General features: G+C 47.4%; 1 long non-coding RNA gene across 3 annotated transcripts in view; it reads right to left on the bottom strand.

Annotated features, from left to right (window-relative positions):
- The window catches only part of LOC309531733, a 113,112-nt gene that overhangs the window by 82,648 nt on the left and 10,337 nt on the right, over positions 1-20,127 (bottom strand). The gene's annotated exons all lie outside the window — the stretch shown is intronic.

Here is a 20,127-nt window from a genome sequence, read left to right as displayed (position 1 = left end):
CCACTACACCACACTGGCTCTTAGATGAGTCCTAAGTGCACCCCTCCATTTGTCACCTTTTAAACTGATGCCAAAACCAGAGGAGCAAAAAGTTCAAAATAGAAAGTCCTCTTCAACAAAAAGAGGACGGGACGTCATAAGCCACCTGCTCATCCCTGAACACTTACCATGTTAGGCCATGGTGGACCAAACAACATGGTTGATCTGAATCTCCTCACAAACTGACTGCCACATATTTTAAAACAAGCTGCAAACCAGGAGAAGGAGACTAAGGGAGAAGTTACCTGAATGACTGACTACTCTTTCCTTTTGCAACATGCATTTCTTCTGCGAGGAATCAAAAGCTTCAGCTATGTATACGTATCTGACCTCCCAAAACGATTCCTACAATATTTCAGCATTCCAATTATGTAAGGAATAGGTGAGATTTCTTGTTTCATGACTTGGGAATAGATTAAATAATTAGAAGGAACTGTGTGCAATGTTCCTTTGTCAGCAAGTTAATAATGTTCCTGACACACTAAACAAGTGTAAAATAGGGTTATTCACAACTATTACTAAGTTAAATTATAGAAAGACAACATTACACATAAGTTAAAAGTCAACAGAAAATACATCTGAGATCGTCGGGTGGAGTTGCTATGTGTGTGTTCTTTTTTTAAAAAAAGTGATAATTATGCTTGTACGTTTTTTCACTTCATTATTCTTGTATGCATTTGTATTGAAACAAACTGACTGTCTCCATTTTATGACACCATATGTTTGTTGTGGCGTGTGTGACATCCCCTCACTGGATGTAGCTTCCTCTTTAGATAACTGGGAGCTAGCTGGATCCTTACTCTTGCCCAGGTAACAATTCCTGTCTGCTATTCTGACTTGCTAAAACTGACAGCATTTAAACACTGGGTGTTTCTTAGGCTCACAATATTGTCTGAAATCTTTTAAGGCTTCTGGCAAGGGTTTTTCGTTTGTTTGGTTTTTGGTTGGAACTGCACACACATTTTGCATGCTGTTGTGGGTATCTAATGCCTTCTCACCAATGTAGTGCAAAATAATTGCAACCCTCTAATCTTCTGGATAAGGGATGCGGGTGGTGCTGTGGCCTAAACCACAGAGCCTAGGGCTTCCCGATCAGAAGGTTGGCGGTTCGAATCCCTGCGACGGGGTGAGCTCCCGTTGCTCGGTCCCTGCTCCTGCCCACCTAGCAGTTCGAAAGCATGTCAAGTGCAAGTAGATAAATAGGTACCACTCCGGCGGGAAGGTAAACGGTGTTTCCATGCGCTGCTCTGGTTCTCCAGAAGTGGCTTAGTCATGCTGGCCACATGACCCGGAAGCTGTTTGTGGACAAACGCCGGCTCCCTCGGCCTATAGAGCGAGATGAGCACCAGACTCGTCCATGACTGGACCTAATGTTGAGGGGTACCTTTACCTTTAATCTTCTGGATACAGAAGATTGTTGTTTGCTCTGGATACAGTGAAGTACAGAAGAAGCTTTTGTTCCCACTCCCTCCAGCCCTCTCCCAAATCTCCTGCCACCCTCATCTCAGAAGGCTTGACGACATTCATTTTGCAGCTTCCAGCAAATACTTTGCTAGAAATATTTTTGGCTCACTGAAGCTGCAGGTCTACTTCTGACGCCATGTAGCATCCCATGGGTTCAGGAAACGTACAAGTGTGCTGATGCATTTGGATGGCACCTTTTGCCCCCCAGGACCACCGAAATCTATGGACTCTACCTGTGAACTCACTTTGAGCTCTATTCCTGGACCCAGAAATCTCTGCATGCCCTGCCCAGTTAACAGATTTCAAAAAATATAATAAAAACGGGCAACTAATTGACTGATGAAGCAGAAAATAATTGCCAGATTTAATGAGGACCTTTCTCAGTTCAAATATTCCATTGCATGGATTAAGTCCTGCAAAATTTAAAGGAGGTGAATGAGCTCCTGGCCACCAGCATTCTGAATTATAGGCAATGTAGAATTACTTGGCTTACTGCCCCATGCTCACTTGGAAACAGAGGGGCAGGTAAGAGTATCAGGTGCCCTTTTACACCAGCCTAGCCTCTTCAGGTGTTCTCTAATTTTTTTGTTTGTTTAAAAAGAGACTTGGATCAATTTGCTCTAGCAGCAACTGATCTTACCTGAGCAGGCAAAAGCAGCTGATGTTAGAGCAAATGGTTTGCGTGCTGAGGTCCCACAAAGCCCCTTCCCCAATAACTCAGACATCACACATAATTTTTGTTTGGTTTTTGGCATAATTTTGGCCACAACTTTATTTTATATACAGATTGAGAGTGGTTGCTTAGGCATTGGTTATGACTACGTCCCCCCCCGCCTTGGGGGACAGCACTGACTCCTTAGCCAGTCCCGGAGGAAACATGGTCAGAGTCAGATGGAGCTGCGTCACAGACTCTCACTGCTCCGCGCATGTTCCTTGAAGCTTACACGGCCCGCACCCTGCCGTCAGGGTTTGGACGAGGGGGATGGTAAGCTTCAGAATTCCTTTAACGGAATACCCGTCTCAGCAGCATTGGAGGGGCAGGCACAGCCAATCCATACCCCTCCACCAACCAATTTTAACCAATGCCTAACCGCCAACCTTACAAGTTGTGACGATTTGCTAAGCAGTAGGCAAAACCCAAAAGGCACGCACTAATCAGCCAATTGGACAAATTCCTACTGGGCCCCCGCACCAAGGCGAACGACCCCATGACAGGCAAAGCAAGGTCAAAGCGCAAGCCCAAACAAGGGAGGGCGGGCGGGAGATCCGATGTCCACAGCAAAAGAGAAAGAGAAAGCTGTGGACCCTGCTTATATAAGGGGACTAAACCCACCCCTAAATTGGCAACATCAATTTTGCCCCAGTAACAGCTTTAACCAATCTGCTCCATCCCATTGCCCTCAATGGGCTGGTCACTAACTGGGGGCTTTGTTTGGCCCCATCCGCAACACGTGCTCTCTCTTCTATGAGAACACGCTTTGCGTGCTGAGGTCCCACAAAGCCCCTTCCCCAATAACTCAGACATCACACATAATTTTTGTTTGGTTTTTGGCATAATTTTGGCCACAACTTTATTTTATATACAGATTGAGAGTGGTTGCTTAGGCATTGGTTATGACTACGTCCCCCCCCGCCTTGGGGGACAGCACTGACTCCTTAGCCAGTCCCGGAGGAAACATGGTCAGAGTCAGATGGAGCTGCGTCACAGACTCTCACTGCTCCGCGCATGTTCCTTGAAGCTTACACGGCCCGCACCCTGCCGTCAGGGTTTGGACGAGGGGGATGGTAAGCTTCAGAATTCCTTTAACGGAATACCCGTCTCAGCAGCATTGGAGGGGCAGGCACAGCCAATCCATACCCCTCCACCAACCAATTTTAACCAATGCCTAACCGCCATTCGAGCCCTTACGCTCGCCGCCAACCACTCACAAATTAAACCACACCCTCAGCCTCGACACTAGATCATCCAGCCACACATCATTCCCCAATGGCGAGAGATGAACCCCATCATCCCTGTAAAACTCAGTCGCCTTGAATGAAATCAGAGGGTGAGGAATTACAGCCCCACCCAGATTCACCACCAGCCTGCTTGCTGCGGAATTAATCCGCTTCCTTACACGTTCCGTGGCGACTGGGCAAGGACTACCCCGCCAGATGCGGCGTTGCAACAGCTGTGACCAAATTAGCTTAGTTGACGGCACCCGTGCCGCCAATTCCCCAAGGTCCTGTAATATGGTAGCACGCAGCTCGTAGCAGGAAGAGGAAACCATATCGTTCTCCCCGAGCTGCACCACGATCGCTGAAGGAGGGCCACATTGGAAGACACGCCTTCGCATGAGAGGTAACAATTCCCTCCACAGCATCCCCCTTCTGGAAATCCAGGACACCTGAACGCGGCGCGGGAATCCCAGGCCGTCACCCAGTCCGGACTGGCGAGCTCTGTCTGCAGCCCAGTGCACAATACTGTGCCCTACTATCCAAATACAGATAGCAGCCCGACCTAGGGTAAAACACACATATGTAAGTACAACAACACATTATTTCCTCACGTAGGTTCTGAATGCATCCGAACGCCACCGACCCAGGTCCTTTATCCTCTTAACTGACAAACCCCAGTGAGCGGCAGTTGTAGCCGCCCCAATCCTAAACGAGTGAGGGGCAAACTCAGAAGCCGGGAGGCCGCAAGCCTCCACAGCTTTTCGCAACACTCCCGCAAACTGGTGTCTCACCAGCGGGCGGCCATTTTCGTGTATGAACAGGGGCCCTTCGCCACCAGGGCGCAGGGCTAAATACTTCTTAAGGTCCTTCACCGGGCAAGGGCCACCTTCGCCCGTCGCAGGAAGTGTAATGACAGCGCCCCTACCTAGTTGATCCGTCTTTGAATTCCTGACGTGAACCTGCAGGTCCCTTGAAGACACACTCACATCCTGCATCAACAAACCCCTGGAACCTCCGTCCTGCTTGGGCTCGAGGACCACTTCGCCAACCCTCAGGGCCCCAAAGAAAGTTAACGAAAAGGCTGCTGAAAATAGCCGAACCTCAAATTTCGACCAACAGATGCTCCGCAGCTTAGACCGCATCTGCGCCAGCAATTCAAATGTAATGGGTCGCCTGGAGACGGGCCTGGAAGGAGTGAGTCGCCCCCATCCCTCCAGGGCCCTACGCACTACAAACTTCTTACACGGATCTTTATTAAAATATGCTTTACTAAAAAAGGAAATTGCTGCAGAATGCAGGCGTAGGGTCCTAGCTGCACGACGCATCTGGAATAGATGTGCCAGATACCGGAGCACCTGAGAGGTGGAGTGGGGGGTGGTAACCTCCCCAGCAGGCTGCCCACTAAATAACAAAAAGTCCGCCCAGGCCTTTTTATAGGACCTCAAGGTAGAAGGTGCCACAGATGCAGCTACTCCCTGTAAGACTAAGTTCTGCCAAGGTTCCAGAGATGATCCGGGAAAATTTCCGGACGGTCTCGAGCCACTGGCACCAGGGACCTGAAACGCTCCATCTGAAAACGGGACAGAGCATCAGCAATTTCGTTAGAAATTCCTGGGACAAAACGGGCAGAAAAAACAATGTTAAAACGCAAGCAATGCAAGACGAAGGCCCGAAGAAGGGCAGATACCCGAGGGGATCGTGAAGACTGCTTGGCCAGTACATTCACCACCGCCTGGTTATCAGTCCAGAAACAAACACGGTGATCCCTAAATTGTTCGACCCACAAGTGCACTGCCACTACAATGGGGAAAAACTCAAGAAAGGTTAAGTCCCTGGTTATAGCCTGCCCCCTCCATGCAGGAGGCCAGCGCTCAGCGCACCACCTGCCATCCCAGTACAAGCCAAACCCTAAGGACCCCGCAGCATCCGAATGCACTTGGAAGTCGTTGTGGAGGTTCAAAGTGTCCTGCCACAAGGACACCCCGTTGAATTCCTCCAAGAATTCCAACCAAATAGCAAGGTCAGCCCGTACCTGAGCAGGAAGGCGGACCCTGTGATGCGGGGCCTGCAGGCCCGAGGTGAGTCTGGCCAAGCGTGAACAGAAAGGTCGCCCGGGAGCGACCACCCTGCAAGCAAAGTTCAGGTGGCCCAGCAAAGACTGAAGTTGCCGCAGGGAGACCTTCTTTAAAGGAATCATCTCTTCGATGACCATTCTTAAATTGGTTATTTTCTCAGGAGGCAGGCTAGATGTTTGAGCCACGGTATCTAACAAGATACCCAGGTAAGTCAGCTTGGTAGAAGGACCCTCGGTCTTCTCAGCCGCTAACGGGACGCCCAGCTCTTTCGTTAAGGAAGCGAAGGCTTGCAATAAGACCACACAATCCCCCGTATTGCCTGCAGAGGCGACCAAAAAATCATCAAGATAATGCGTGACACCGCTTAAACCGGTTTTTTCACGTAAAGCCCATTCCAAAAACGAACTAAAACTCTCAAAGGCCGCACAGGCAACTGAGCAGCCCATGGGCATAGCCTTATCGAAATAAAAACTCCCTTCGAACTGAAATCCCAGCAACCAAAAATCATCGGGATGAATAGGAAGCAGCCGAAATGCTGATTCAATGTCGCATTTTGCCAGTAAGGCGCCTGGCCCAAATTTTCGGATCATCTTGATTGCGTGATCCAAAGAAGCATACCTCACTGAACAAAGCTCCGGGGGAATCACATCATTTACTGATGTGCCTCTGGGATGTGAAAGATTATGTATTAGGCGAAATTCCCCCGGGGCTTTTTTGGGAACTATGCCCAAAGGTGAAATATGCAAATTGGGAAATGGAGGGACCGCAAATGGACCGGCCATGCGACGTAAAGCTAGTTCCTTGCCAATTTTTCTTCGTGCCACCTCTGGCATATCCCTAATCGATTTCTGGTTGGCTGGGTTTCTGGCAACCGGGGTAGAGACCACCGGGATTCTAAAACCTAAAGAAAAACCTTCGCGCAAATAAGACGCCGCCTTGGCATCGGGGTACAACTCCAACAAAGAAAGCAGCGGCTGTAGCCTTACCGGGGTGTAAGCTAAAGAGGAAATCAAGCTACTTCCCTGCTCCCCCGGCAGGGGCTTGGGCTGCGGTTTTTGGGGGCTGTTGAGAGCCCCCCCCTTTTCGAAAGGGGCGGCGGCCAGTCTGGCACGCGGACCCGGAATGGTTCCCTGAACACTTATCGCACGCATGTGCGTATTTACAAGACTGCCGTGTGCAAGCACCCTTATTGAAATCCCAGCAAAAAAAACTTTTTTCCCAACCTGGTAGGGGCAGCCTTAAACTTCTGGGAGTCAGGGGCCTTCTTCTCTATTCGGGGGGCCACATAAGTGGTCCAGACATCCAAGTCCTTCCGATCCCAGCGGGCCGTAGGGATCTTAGCCGCCCTACGCCTAAAATTCTGGTCGTAAGCTAGCGCAGCAGTTTCTCCAGCCATTGTGAAGGCGGAACGGACAATGGACAGATACACCCAAAGATGCAATGATCTCCTGGGGTAGGCTGCGGCCACAACTCCAGCAAAAACCTGAAAACTATCTAGCCAACGCTCGAAGGTCCTGTCGGCCTTAGCTATGATTGACCGCTTCTTTGGAGCAGGCAGGCCCTTATCCAGAGGCTCCTGACCTTCCAACGGGGGAGCTAAGCTAAAGATATCAACGTAGCGGCCGTCCAAGATCCTTGAGCGTAATTTGGCGGACAGGTGAGCCCCCGGAATAATGTCCCTGGCCGAGTTGGTAGAGACTTTTACATCCGGCACCAGGACCCCTTCAAGGCAGTCTAACACTGCCCCATATCTGGCCCTATGGGAGTTCGCCCTCCGCTCCCAAACCCATTTTGGAAGCCCCGAGGCTTCCCCAAAACCCCAGTATAACTTAAGGTGCGCTTCCTCATCACTACTCGAACTCTGGGATGACTCACCTGATGAAGAGGACGAGGTGTCCCTACGCCTCTTCTTGGCACGCCTCCTTGAACTTCTCTTATGGCGGCGATGACCACCTGAGGACGTCTTCGGAGGGAGAGGGAGGCTATCCTCGACCGACGATTCTGATGCGTCGCCCTGCTGCGAAGTAGCTGGGAGTGACTGGAAAGACACAACCTGTGAATGACCAGGGATCGAAGTGCCCGCAACAGGGGGCTGCGCAGGTGAACCCCGCACAGCATGACCCCGGGCAGGTGCCCTCTTTCTGGCCCCCACCCTGGAAGGAGCCCGACCCCGTGGCACGGCAACCTGAGACACTGGCAGAACCGGGGACCGAGCCTGTTGGGCGTCGGGTGAATAGCCACTGGCTGGCAACGGCTCTCCTTCTGCTTCACTGGATGATGACGGTGGGAACGAAACGTCTACAGGGGGAGCCAGCGTCGCAGAAGAAGTCGACGGGGTTGAGCGGCGATGCATCAAACCATCCAGCTCCGCTTCCATCCTCGCCAGAGCCACCGGGTCACCAGCCAAACTAGAGACCATGGACTGAAGGCGTTTTACCGACTGGCCCGGTTCAGGGGAACGTAAGGCCTGAGACGGGCCTCTTATAGGCCGCTTTGCAGCGCAGGCCGGACCAGACTTACTTATCGCCTTCTTTGGAGCCATCCCTACTACTGGTGTAAAAGAAAATAATTTAAATTAAAATAACATAAAATAAAACACCAAATTAGGATAAAAGTAATAAAATTATTATTGAATTAATGAGAAAGCAGCACCAAGTAGCAGGAAGTAATTCAATACCCTGCAATACCACTGTGGCCACTAGAGGCCTCCCACCAGATCTAGGCCCTAGGTTTTACAATGCTGCAATTACCAAGTTCGGCCACTAGAGGCCACCACTATTGCAGGTGCCCTCGGATTCTGAAAAAACCCTGTAATTACCGGGTTTGTCCACTAGAGGCCTCCACTAATGATAGGCCTTAGGATTCAGAAAAGGCCCAGCAGTTACCAGCTTGGCCACAAGAGGCCGCCAGTCAGAAGAACAAAGGCAAAATGGCGCTCCCGCCAATTTTTGCCCAAGATGGGTGGAGGAGGGAGGCCTCCGCAACTGCGAAGGTGGCAACAGGGGCTCCGATGCCACCTAGAGCCCACCCCAGCACCCGGCCCAATCCAGGAGGCCTCAACGGGGCCGGCGCCCCAAGGCCCCAGCAAAGGTAAGGCCGCCGCGGCCGTGCAGGCACCCGGCCGGGCTGTCCAAGCCAGGGGAAGCTCCCGGCACTGCCGGGCCGGAGCCCCGGCCGCTCGTGAGGGGGGGGTCGGCCCCAACGGTCGGCCGCGCCGCCGCGCCGCGCCCAGGGCGGACCCCCAGCCGCGGAAGGTTGTCACAGGCGGGGAAGGCCCCCGCCGGGTCAAAAACCGGGCCGCGAGGCCCCCGAGCACCCGCCGGATCAAGCCGGCAAAGCGGCCGAGGCAGCAGAGGCCCCAAGCCGGGCCTAGCGGGCCGCGAAGCGATCCCCGCGGAGCAGGGGATCGAAGACGCGGCAGGCCCGGCCGGCTCAGCCCCAACGCAGGCGACCACAGCGCCCGCCGCGGGAGCGCGGGGAGCGGGGAGGGGGGAGGCAAGGAGGAAAGGCCGCCACCGGGCTGAACCCGGCTGAGGATGGGGCTCCTCCGCGCAGCCGCCGATTGCCGGCTGCGTGCCGCGGCAGCGGTGAAGCCAGCCCCTTAGGGCAAGGATCAGAGACCGGGGAGCTCACGGGGGCTAAAGGGGCCTGGCAGAGAGGCCCGAGGCCGGCTAACCCCGGGACCCAGTAGGGTCCTGCACTGAAGGCCCAGGCAGCAACAAGAGGTTGGAGGGGGGGTACTGAAACTGCAGTAAGGCCCTAAACAGGCCACCCGACGGCGGGTGAGGCCAAGACCAAATCCCCCGGCCCGGTCAATGGCTCAGCCGAGGACGGGCCGTAAGCCTGCCGGGCCAGGAGGCCCTGCCCTCCCCCCCCAACGGCGCCGAGGCTGACGCTAGAAAAGGGGGAAGAGAATAAGAAAGTAAGGAAATCAAATCAAATTTACAGATATATCAACTAAATTAATGAGGAGAAAAGAAAGAAGGAGGAGAATCAGGGGATTTATACAACCAAAATCTCTCGCTGTTTCACTCCGGTATCGAAGATCCGATGTCCACAGCAAAAGAGAAAGAGAAAGCTGTGGACCCTGCTTATATAAGGGGACTAAACCCACCCCTAAATTGGCAACATCAATTTTGCCCCAGTAACAGCTTTAACCAATCTGCTCCATCCCATTGCCCTCAATGGGCTGGTCACTAACTGGGGGCTTTGTTTGGCCCCATCCGCAACACGTGCTCTCTCTTCTATGAGAACACGCTTTGTAAGAGACCATCAGAATTTAGGGGTGCCCAGATGAAAAAGACAACAGGGCTCCTGCCCCTTTAATAGTTGTGCAGAAGATGGAACTTGAGCAGGTGTGGCTTGCATGAGAGCTGCACCTGCCGAATTTCCATCTAGTGTACAACTATTAGGCACAGAAACATCTGGCTGCCCTAGAGAATGGATAGGAGCAGAAGGATTTCTCTTCTCATTCTGACATCTTGAAGAAGGGTGGGGCGAAGCTTCATACTGTTTTTATAAACAGATTTTACTTCCCTGCAAATATTCAAATGGCTGATGAGCTAAATCATCTGAATTAGTTAAATCAACTTATTTCACAGCTGTCTTGCGGTTGCAAATGTCTGGGTAATTTACTTAAAATTTCAGCTAATCATATTATTGCCTTAAGTTTATGTAACTGTAACTTCAGTCATTAAAATTAAATTGATTACAGAATAACTGATATTAAAAAGTTATGAAGAACACTAAGCTCCATTATTACTTAACCTGGGTCAAATGTATTTCCTTGTAAAAGGATCCCTAATGCTATCATGAAGAACATTAAAGAAAGAAAGAAATTAACAAGCAGAAAAGATTAAAAGGAACAAAATGCAGAAGGTTCCAAATGAGAAAATGCATTTGTTTATATATATTGAATCCATTTTAATTGCATTCCAAGGACGCAATTCTATATGTGTCTACTCAGATGTAAGTCCCATAGTCCTGTGACCTAAATGAAAAGTAGAGAGATATTTGGGGTCTTCTCCCGATCCTTTATAGAGTACAGGTAAAGTCTTAGAGAGAGTCATAGCTGATTTCTGTTTGAATCCAAGGCTGTGGCTGTGGGAGTAACAAGACCCTCCATGATAGACTCAGGTTGTATATATGTGGAAATAAACCATATATTATGAAGACACCACAGTCTCTGCTGTGCCTCATTTCTAAAAGGAAACATGAACCCTGGGTAAGAGCTTGGAACTCCAGGAATCTCACACCACTCGGAGTTTGGGGTGCAGGACTACACTATTGTAGTGTCACATTGCAGAAAATAATTGTTATCACAAGGATGGAGGGTGATGTTGCCACTTTCCCCTTTATGTCTCTGTTCTGCTACAGTTTGGTTTCCACTAAAAGCTAGGTTATTTGTCTTACTATCCGCCATGGCTGAATTAATTATGTAATGAATTGTGTAATGTATTTCCATGGAAGGAAAACATCAAAAACAAAGCAGAAAATAACACAATTATTAATACAACATTTGTGGACTAAAAAAGACTAACAATAGTGAATTCTCCTCACATCCATGTTTCTGTTCCTGACAGGGACTGGGGCAATTTCTGGACCCATTTCCATTTCCAATAGAATTTTCAACAGACCTTAGCATATCACATTGGGGAGATGGCTATGTTAAGCCACCTAAAAAGGTAAAGGTAAAGGACCCCTGACATTTAAGTCCAGTTGCGAACAACTCTGGGGTTGCGGCGCTCATCCCGCTTTATTGGCCGAGGGAGCCGATGTTTGACCACAGACAGTTTTCTGGGTCATGTGGCCAGCATGACTAAGCCGCTTCTGGCAAAACCAGAGCAGTGCACGGAAACGCCGTTTACCTTCCCGCCGGAGTGGTACCTATTTATCTACTTGCACTTTTTGGCATGCTTTTGAACTGCTAGGTTGGCAGGAGCTGGGACCGACTAATCTTGTGTGCTAGTTTGTCACACAGAGAGTGTTTAAGAGAGCAATTCTATAGCAGGATCTTCTGGGATGAGCAGGTTGGGATATTGTGGATGCCTGGATGATCTAGCAGGCTCCTCGTGAAACTGGCCTATGTCACCGTCTGATGGAGATATGCCCATGTATCTCCCCCTTCTTGGCTCACTGAACCCAGGGATTTTAAGCCAGAGTAAGACCAGATAAAGGAACGTACTGGGGTTGGCGGGGGGGGGGGAGAGAAGGGGCAAATTAAGATTGATCCTAAGACTGTTCAACCTAGTCATGTGACCAGCCCAGCAAAAAGGGCTGTGTAGATGAAACACTATTTTAGAAACTCCCCCCCCCCCATTCAACACTCTTCCAGGCTTAGGCCAGCTCAGTGCTGCTGAACAGAGTTTGGATCTGGTGTATGTTATGGCAGCGTAACTCACACCGTCTTGCTTGTATAGGATTGCTCCCTAAAACAAAGCAAGGCATGGGGAGCAATCTAAAGTAGCACAGCCGAGACTTGTCACACCAGCCTCCTTGCTGTACCTGCTCGTTCTGTGTAATGTTTACAGCAGTTCTAATCTCCTTTTGTCAGAGTAGAAGGAGGAAGGGGAATAGCATGAAAGCAGTACTTCTGAGGGCGAAGAGATAAAGAAAATGAGAGAAAATAGAAATCTGAAATGAAAAAATAGGGAGTGGGAAGATCGAAAGGGATATGCAAAGCATTGATTTTATGGGTTCATGTGTCTAAGTCTAAATATATTACATACACAAGGAAATGAAGCACATGCAAGAATAAGGGGAAATGTTTATACGAGGTATTAGAAAATATAGCAGTTGTGAAGAATGGGTGGAGGCAGGTGGCAAGGGACACAGTTAAATGCTTATAAAGGGTTACAGAATACCCCTGAACACAACCTGGTTTCCCATAAAGAGTGCTGACCTCTGTTCACTCTCCAAATAGTCCGTTTTGCCAGGTATAAATGGCTCCCTGTGCATTCCTGAGGCTGCTGACAAAGGTTATAATCGGAGACATAGAAGTTCATAGTCTGCCAAGCGTGAGTTATTGGTGCCTAGGGCTGCCCTAACTTGCAGTGTTTTAATAGGTTATGCTGGTTTTACAGGCCGTCACATAGAGCATTTATTGATTTTCCTGACACCTCTCACCTTCTTACAAACCACCTTCTCTCTTGGTTGTTCTCCATGCAGTCGTGCATAATAACGTGGTCTGGGCTGAGACGCCACCTGCCCCATGCCAGGGTGTGTAAATCCTAAGGAGTCTTTCAGGCATGCTGTTTAAAAGCTCCACAGTCGTCCTTTAGGTGTGCTAATCATGGAGGACACATGGCTTGGGAGCACACCTGCAGTTTTTAGTTTATCTATTCCTTTTTCTTTTAAGTGTAGGTGGAGAATATGAGGGAAATAAATCAAGGCAGAAGGAGGGAGGGGAAAAAGAGGGGCAATCACTTCATAAAAGATGGGAAAATATTCGTCTGAACATACATAATTTTTAGTTGCACACAGGCTGCATCTACACGGTTATAAAAACACTGTGAAAATGCTCTGGGAAAAACATTTTAAAGCTCACTATGGAAAATTTCATAGAGTTCCGATTTCAGCTCTACATCGCCATCTGGTGTCACAGTGTTATAACACATTCATAATGTTTTATTTTTACTAATGTAGCTGAGTTCACAGTCATGGGATTGCTGAATGATACTCAGCCTTTTGGAAATATTACAACCACCTATCATTTTCCTTCTTGTACATGTGTGCCACATATCTCACCAAAGCTACTCAAGCTATACTTTGAGGTTACAAACCAACATGCCACAACATCAGCACAAGATGGGACACATTTAATTATTTCTATCCTGTTTTTCTACTAAGTCTAATTGATCCAGTATTGCTCTTAGGACTACATCTATCCTCAGCTTTAGATATTAATGCAATTATTATTGTCACATAAAGCGCCGACGAGGTGACTGCTAGTGGTACGAGGATCAGGTATACCTTGTTCCAAATCTTACTCAGCCCTGAATCTCACTGTGTGGATTTGGGCCAGTGAAATTCACAGTATTTCTCACAGTAAAGACTGTTCCACTGGAACACAGCCTTCCCACTGAAAATCTCAAGCATATTTTTTTTTTTTGGGGGGGGAGAGATCTTCCCCCAAATCTCAAAGCCATACACTCTTTCACACCAAACATTTTATAGTTCCTTTGAATTACAGAGTCATTTATATCAATCTCCTGTTCTCTGACCAATCAGCTCTCTGCGCCACTCTGCCAATCCAAATTCAAAAATACAGCTGTAGCAAAAAGGTCCCACCCATGTGTCTCTAAGCAGAAAAACAGCTTTCCCCCTATCCATAGATGTACAGAGAATAACTGACTTTTTTTTCCTTTTTGAGAAAGAAGGGGACATTGGCACCCCTGTACATGTGTAATGACGCAGTTTCCTAAACAAGTGCTGTACAAGTGACAAAAACAGCAAGGTTAAAAACTGCAGCCCTGCCAAGTCAAAATGTTATGAGCCGCCACTGATCTCTCGGCAAAACCTGCTTATTATTGTGAAGGTGAAAGGCAGAGGAGAGAATAGTGTGTGCTTTTCTGGCCTCTTTAGAGAAAAATACTGAATAAAAATACAATAAATACAATAAATACATTTAGAGCATTCATTCATTCTTGTTATGAAACTCCATACTTCAAAATGCTTTAAAAGCGGCATGCAATCCAATTCATATTCCTTCAGATCAAAAGTGTGTTCTACTGTATTCAGTGGGGAATGGGTAAGAGTGAACTGGATCACAGTATAACAGGGGAAAGGAACCATTACCTTTATATTATGCGGTATGTTTCTACCGTATTCTTGTTTTAGATGATTGGCAGATCGGCCTTTGAACTGCGGTGTATAAATTTCATATCAAGATAAAGCCTGGAGAAGAGGAGGTTAAGGGGTGATATGATAGCCATGTTCCAATATATAAAAGGATGTCACATAGAGGAGGGAGAAAGGTTGTTTTCTGCTGCTCCGGAGAAGCGGACATGGAGCAATGGATCCAAACTACAAGAAAGAAGATTCCACCTAAACATTAGGAAGAACTTCCTGACAGTAAGAGCTGTTTGACAGTGGAATTTGCTGCCAAGGAGTGTGGTGGAGTCTCCTACTTTGGAGGTCTTTAAGCAGAGGCTTGACAACCATATGTCAGGAGTGCTCTGATGGTGTTTCCTGCTTGGCAGGGGGTTGGACTCGATGGCCCTTGTGGTCTCTTCCAACTCTATGATTCTATGATTCTATTTAAAGAGCCGTATACAGTGGTGCCCCGCAAGACGAACGCCTCGCGAGACAAAAAACTCGCAAGACGAAAGGTTTTTTCGTTTTCGAGTTGCTTCGCAAGACGAATTTCCCTATGGGCTTGCTTCGCAAAACGAAGCTTGCCCCCGCACCCTGGACCTCTTTTGAAGCAAGGGGCGGCGGGGAGAAGATCGCTTCTCCCCGTTGCCAGCCCCGCAATCTCCGGGGACAGAGGGGAAGGCACGCGCGCGCCTTCCCCTCTGTCCCTGGACCCCTTTTGAACCAAGGGGCAGCAACGGGGAGAAGCGATCTTCTCCCCTCCGCCCCTTCCCTTGCTTTAAAACAGGTCCCCTCTGTCCCCGGATGGTCTCCATAGGAACGCATTGATTGATTTTCAATGCATTCCTATGGGAAACCATGCTTTGCAAGACGAAAAACTCGCAAGAAGAAAAAACTTGCAGAACGAATTAATTTCGTCTTGCGAGGCACCACTGTATTTCATATATAGATAAAGATAGTGAGAGAAAGAACACGATTCTAGTGCTCCAAACCATTTCAGGGCTTCCTGTGCATGCTTTCAGAAGAAATTCAGGCTATAATCCTAGACACCGGGGGGGGGGGAGGGACACCTGTGGTTTTACAGATGTTGTTGGGCTCCATCTCCCTTGATCCCTAACCATTGGCCTTGCTGGCTGGGGCTGGTAGGAATGGAGCCCAACAGCATCTGAAGGGTTACAGGTTCCCCATCCCTGCTATACACATTCACCTGGGGGGGGGGAAGCTCCATAGAATACAATGAGACTTGTGGAAGACCTGTACATTTAGGATTGTGCTGTGAAAGAGACTGGAGATGTATTGAAACTGTAGATGTGTATGAAGGAGCACATCTACAGTTTCAGTACACATGGTGTTAAATGAATTCTAAATCAGACCCTCCTTGCAATAGCCCTGAGTTTGTCAATGGCTCTTTAGAGGGAAGAAATTGAAGCTTGCAGCAAGCTCCTGGGTATCTTGCATATCCGAGATGCCACTTAGAAAAAGTGGGGGTGGCGATTGTGCTGCCACCTTTATAGACCATACGGTGTATGATTATTACTTAGGAACACCCATATCTCGTGTTTAACTCACTTGTTCTACATTGCGTAACTCTGAACAATTAACTCAATGGATCTATAAATTGGTTTAGGCATACCAAAGGCACAGATCTACTTACTTTCTAAAAAGAGAAAAACAAGGATGACTATTGACCTCTGTTGATAACATTTTTCAGACTTTGTTCTGGGCAAAGCCTCGGGCTCCTTGAAAACTTCAGTAATGGCAGGGTAATGTCCCTGAAACAAAGCTTGCCCATCCCTACCAAACTTCCTTTTCATTGCAGCACCACAGTGTAGGTATGTCTGTGTGTTTTTGCATATGCACAGTGATATATCTGTATCATCCTCATTAAAGTTCCTGGACTCTCAGAACTAGAGTGACAAAACTTAAGCATGGGGTGCTTGGTTGTAACCTACTGGGTTGAATGCCTCCTGCAGAACACGTACGAAGGGTCACCCAACCAAAGACCTTGGAGAGGTCAAGGGCAAGATGATAGCTTGGCAAAGGGATAACGTTCTCAGAGGGTTAGAGTAGGGTCACATGTGTCCACAGCCCTTAGCCTTAACATCGGCTCACCACAGGGTTGCGTGTTGAGTCCCCTGCTCTATGCTCTCTACACGTATGACTGTACAGCCATCTACTCCAGCAACAAAATCATCAAATTTGCTGATGACACTACGGTGGTGGGGCTCATTTCGGGAGGGGATGAGTCCGCCTATCGGGACGAGGTGGAGCGGCTCTGTGTTTGGTGTGGAGAGAACAATCTGGCTCTCAATATGGCTAAGACCAAGGAATTAGTGGTGGATTACAGGAAAAAAAAGGCGGACATTCAGCCCTTGTATATCAACGGGGAACGGGTGGAGAGGGTGGCAGAATTCAGGTTTTTGGGAGTGACTATGGATCAGGGCATGACTTGGAGCGCAAATACCACTGCTCTGGTGAAGAAGGCCCAGCAGAGAATTTATTTCCTCAGACTTTTAAAAAAGAACAATCTGAGTGAGAGACTGCTGGTGTCCTTCTACCGAGGCTCCATAGAGAGCATACTTACATACTGTATTTGTGCTTGGTTCTCCAGTTGTACAGCTAGGGAGAGGAAGGTGCTCCAGAAGGTCATAACCACAGCCCAAAGGATTATTGGTCACCCTCTCCCACCTTTGGAAGAACTGTACGGTTCCCGTTGCCTTAGGAAAGCAAACAACATCCTGCGGGATCCATCTCACCCGGGATACAGTCTGTTTGCACTACTGCCTTCTGGCAGGAGGTATAGAAACATCAAGTCTAGGACAAATAGACTGAAAAACAGTTTCTATCCAAGAGCTGTGGCCTTTTTGAATGCTGTAACTCGATAGTGAGACCTGGGAGTTTGATGGGTGTGGGTGTGGGTGTGGTTGGAAGGTGGTTTGTTTGGTTGTTGCTGTTGTTTTGCTTTTGTTGTTTTTAAGGGTGGGCATCCAATTTCGTTGCACTGGTGCAATGTTGCACTAGTGTAATGACAATAAAGAATCTATCTATCTATCTATCTATCTATCTATCTATCTATCTATCTATCTATAACATGAGGAGAAGAAATAATCTAACAATGCTGTATGTTCATCTTTGGAGGATGCCAGCACTACTGAACCAAATAAAAGTAAAGCAAAACAGGGTTTTGCTTTCTATCTTTTGTACTCTCTCTCTCTCTCTCTCTCTCTCTCTGTGTGTGTGTGTGTGTGTGTGTGTGTGTGAATGATAGTACAGATGGCTTTAGAGTAGCACAGATTCATTGCAGAAATGGTCTGATTATACTTTTCTTTCACATAAAAGGTGGTTAACTTGATTTCCCATTATTTTCCCTTTTTCTCCCTGTAGTGCATTTAGACATTTCCCCCCATCTGAACTGATAAATATGTTGTTCTAACATTGGTGTTTTATTAAATAAAAATTCCACTCAGCATCTTGGGACTTCTTCCAGTATTTCAGGCATACCCTTTCCCTCCTTTTATGGCCATTTTTCTCACACCTTTTTTTTCTTGAGCAGCTATTTGTCAAAGATGTAAGTTATAAAAAAGGAGCAGATATTCTCCCCCCCCCTCGCTGTGTATCTAAAATAAATATCCTCTCTCTATTGTTCGTGAGTCCAGAAGCAAAATGTTTTGCTAGAAGCCAGAAACTGTTCTTTCTATATGCTATTCATTCATAATCAGTCTTCTTACTTTCACTGGCACCAAATATAATGTGATCATTTTGTTCTCCATGTGTAATATGTGATCTTAGTTTGACCATGCTGGAGAGGGCTACTAGCCTATTGCTTAGGCCAGCAGCAAAAGAGAGAGCTCACATCACCCACAGTTCAGATCACACTACATAGGAAGTGCAGTTGGAGATCTGGCCAACTGGTTGTTTTCAGGCTTGGCTGGAAGTGACAACATGCCATTGACAAAGGGGCATCCTAAATCAGCCCAGGAGTCTTATAAGAAGCCTTGTGTTCAGTTAGTCAAAAGTTCTCTCTGAGACTGGTTGGGAGCCGGCCAAGTACATTTATTCGTTACCCCACTTATAAAGGGCTTCCTATATGTCACTCAGTGTGGTCACAGCTATAACACAAGACAGACCAGTTGATGATGAAGTAGCTCTGCTTCCCCAGAACAACCAAGTTATTAGGGAAGTGACCTGATCAGAATAAGATTGTGAGGCGAAGTGAGCCAAAGTTACTACCAGAATATATATATTTTCTTCCACACTGTTGTTACCATTTCATTTTCCCCAGCTTCTGTGTTCTAGTCATTCACAACAACTCGGGAACAGGCTCCTCAGGCTGGAAAGCACAAACTAAGCCATAGAAGATGTCACAATTAACTTTTGTGAGAAGAGCATTTCTAGCAGAAATTTGAAACATTTAGTCCCAGAATGGAACTCTCCTATAGAGACCTATTCTATGGAACAACATTTTCAAAGGTGTCTCAGTGAATTCAAAGTCTCCCGATTGCTCATAATGTTCCAAACTTTAAGCCTTTTGGAAAATCCTCCTAATGCAGATGTGCATATGAAATTGTAATCCTCTCTGGATTTTTTTATTATTATTTAAGGCGACCACCACCTGGAAAACTACGCTAAAGGCTTAAAACAGGTATAAAAACAAATCCTTACAAAATCAATATATATTAAATGAGATTGAAATTAGTTGTTTCATTTGTACACTGTTTGTGCTGCTCCTCTGAGACTTTATTAAGGCTCTTAATGTAAAAAAAAAAATCTTTTCGAAAAATGCAGTACTTAATGGCTATTGCTATTTATATACTTCCATTAAGAAGGAAATGAGTGGAAATGTTTTCAATTGAAATGCTAATAGAAAGGGGGAAAAAACTTAATTTTCCATGAAGGAAAAGTCATTTCTGCTTATATTAAGTATCTCTTTGAAACATTATTCTTCACATCCAGAGATTTTTTTTTCTAATTAAATAAATCCATATTTGCCTCTTTTAGTTATAAGGATGATTTTCATAGACACTCAACTGTCAAGAATACTTGTAACTTCTTTTGAATTTCATCCATAGAAGCATGCATATAATGTATCTGACTAGGATTGAAGTTAGAAATAATAGTGGCGATGTACTTTCTCAAAGCTTCCCCAAATGGACTGAAAGCTGTGCATTTTGCAAAGGGTAATAGAACTGTCTCGCTTCAAGGCTCATTAAGGTTGTTATTATTAGCCTTTTCATAAGACTGCCCAGCAACTATTGTGGGGTGCACTGGCCATTGCTTAGCTCTTACTGAGACTGCCTTTGAATATGAAGTTGCATCAAACCATTTGCCCCTCTAGCTACCTATTTTCCCCAGCCAGGAAGGACGAGAGTGGTTGCTTCAGCAGTGAAGCAGCTCAGACTGACCGTTTACACAGGGGCTGGAGCCTCACTCCCTAGCTCTCTGTCAGGCCCTGATCTGGACCAGCGTTTCCATGGACTCCCCCTGACTCATAGCCTCACGTGCAGCTAGCTGGGCACTTTGGCCTGGCTTGCCATCTCCTTTGCTTCTCTGGCCTTAGAGAAGACAGGGCAGTCAGAGAGCTGACTAGGAAGCCAGGTATCTGGTGTGGGAACCTGAAGACCTATGTCAGAGATAGCAAGGTTTGGTTGTTCTTCAGTCATTGGCACTGTGGAAATCTGCTGGAGAGTCCTGCTCCCCTTGCTCTTCATCTGAGTAGACTTCACGTTCTGGATAAGGCAGAATCCTGAGACTTCTCAAGCACTGCTTGCTCTAAGAGCAGAGTATTTGATAGCTGAAA

The sequence above is a fragment of the Podarcis vaucheri genome (genome assembly GCF_965113315.1).
Source record: "Podarcis vaucheri genome assembly, chromosome: 4".
Taxonomy (NCBI): Eukaryota; Metazoa; Chordata; class Lepidosauria; order Squamata; family Lacertidae; genus Podarcis; species Podarcis vaucheri.
This window is presented reverse-complemented; position numbering and strand designations above follow the sequence as displayed.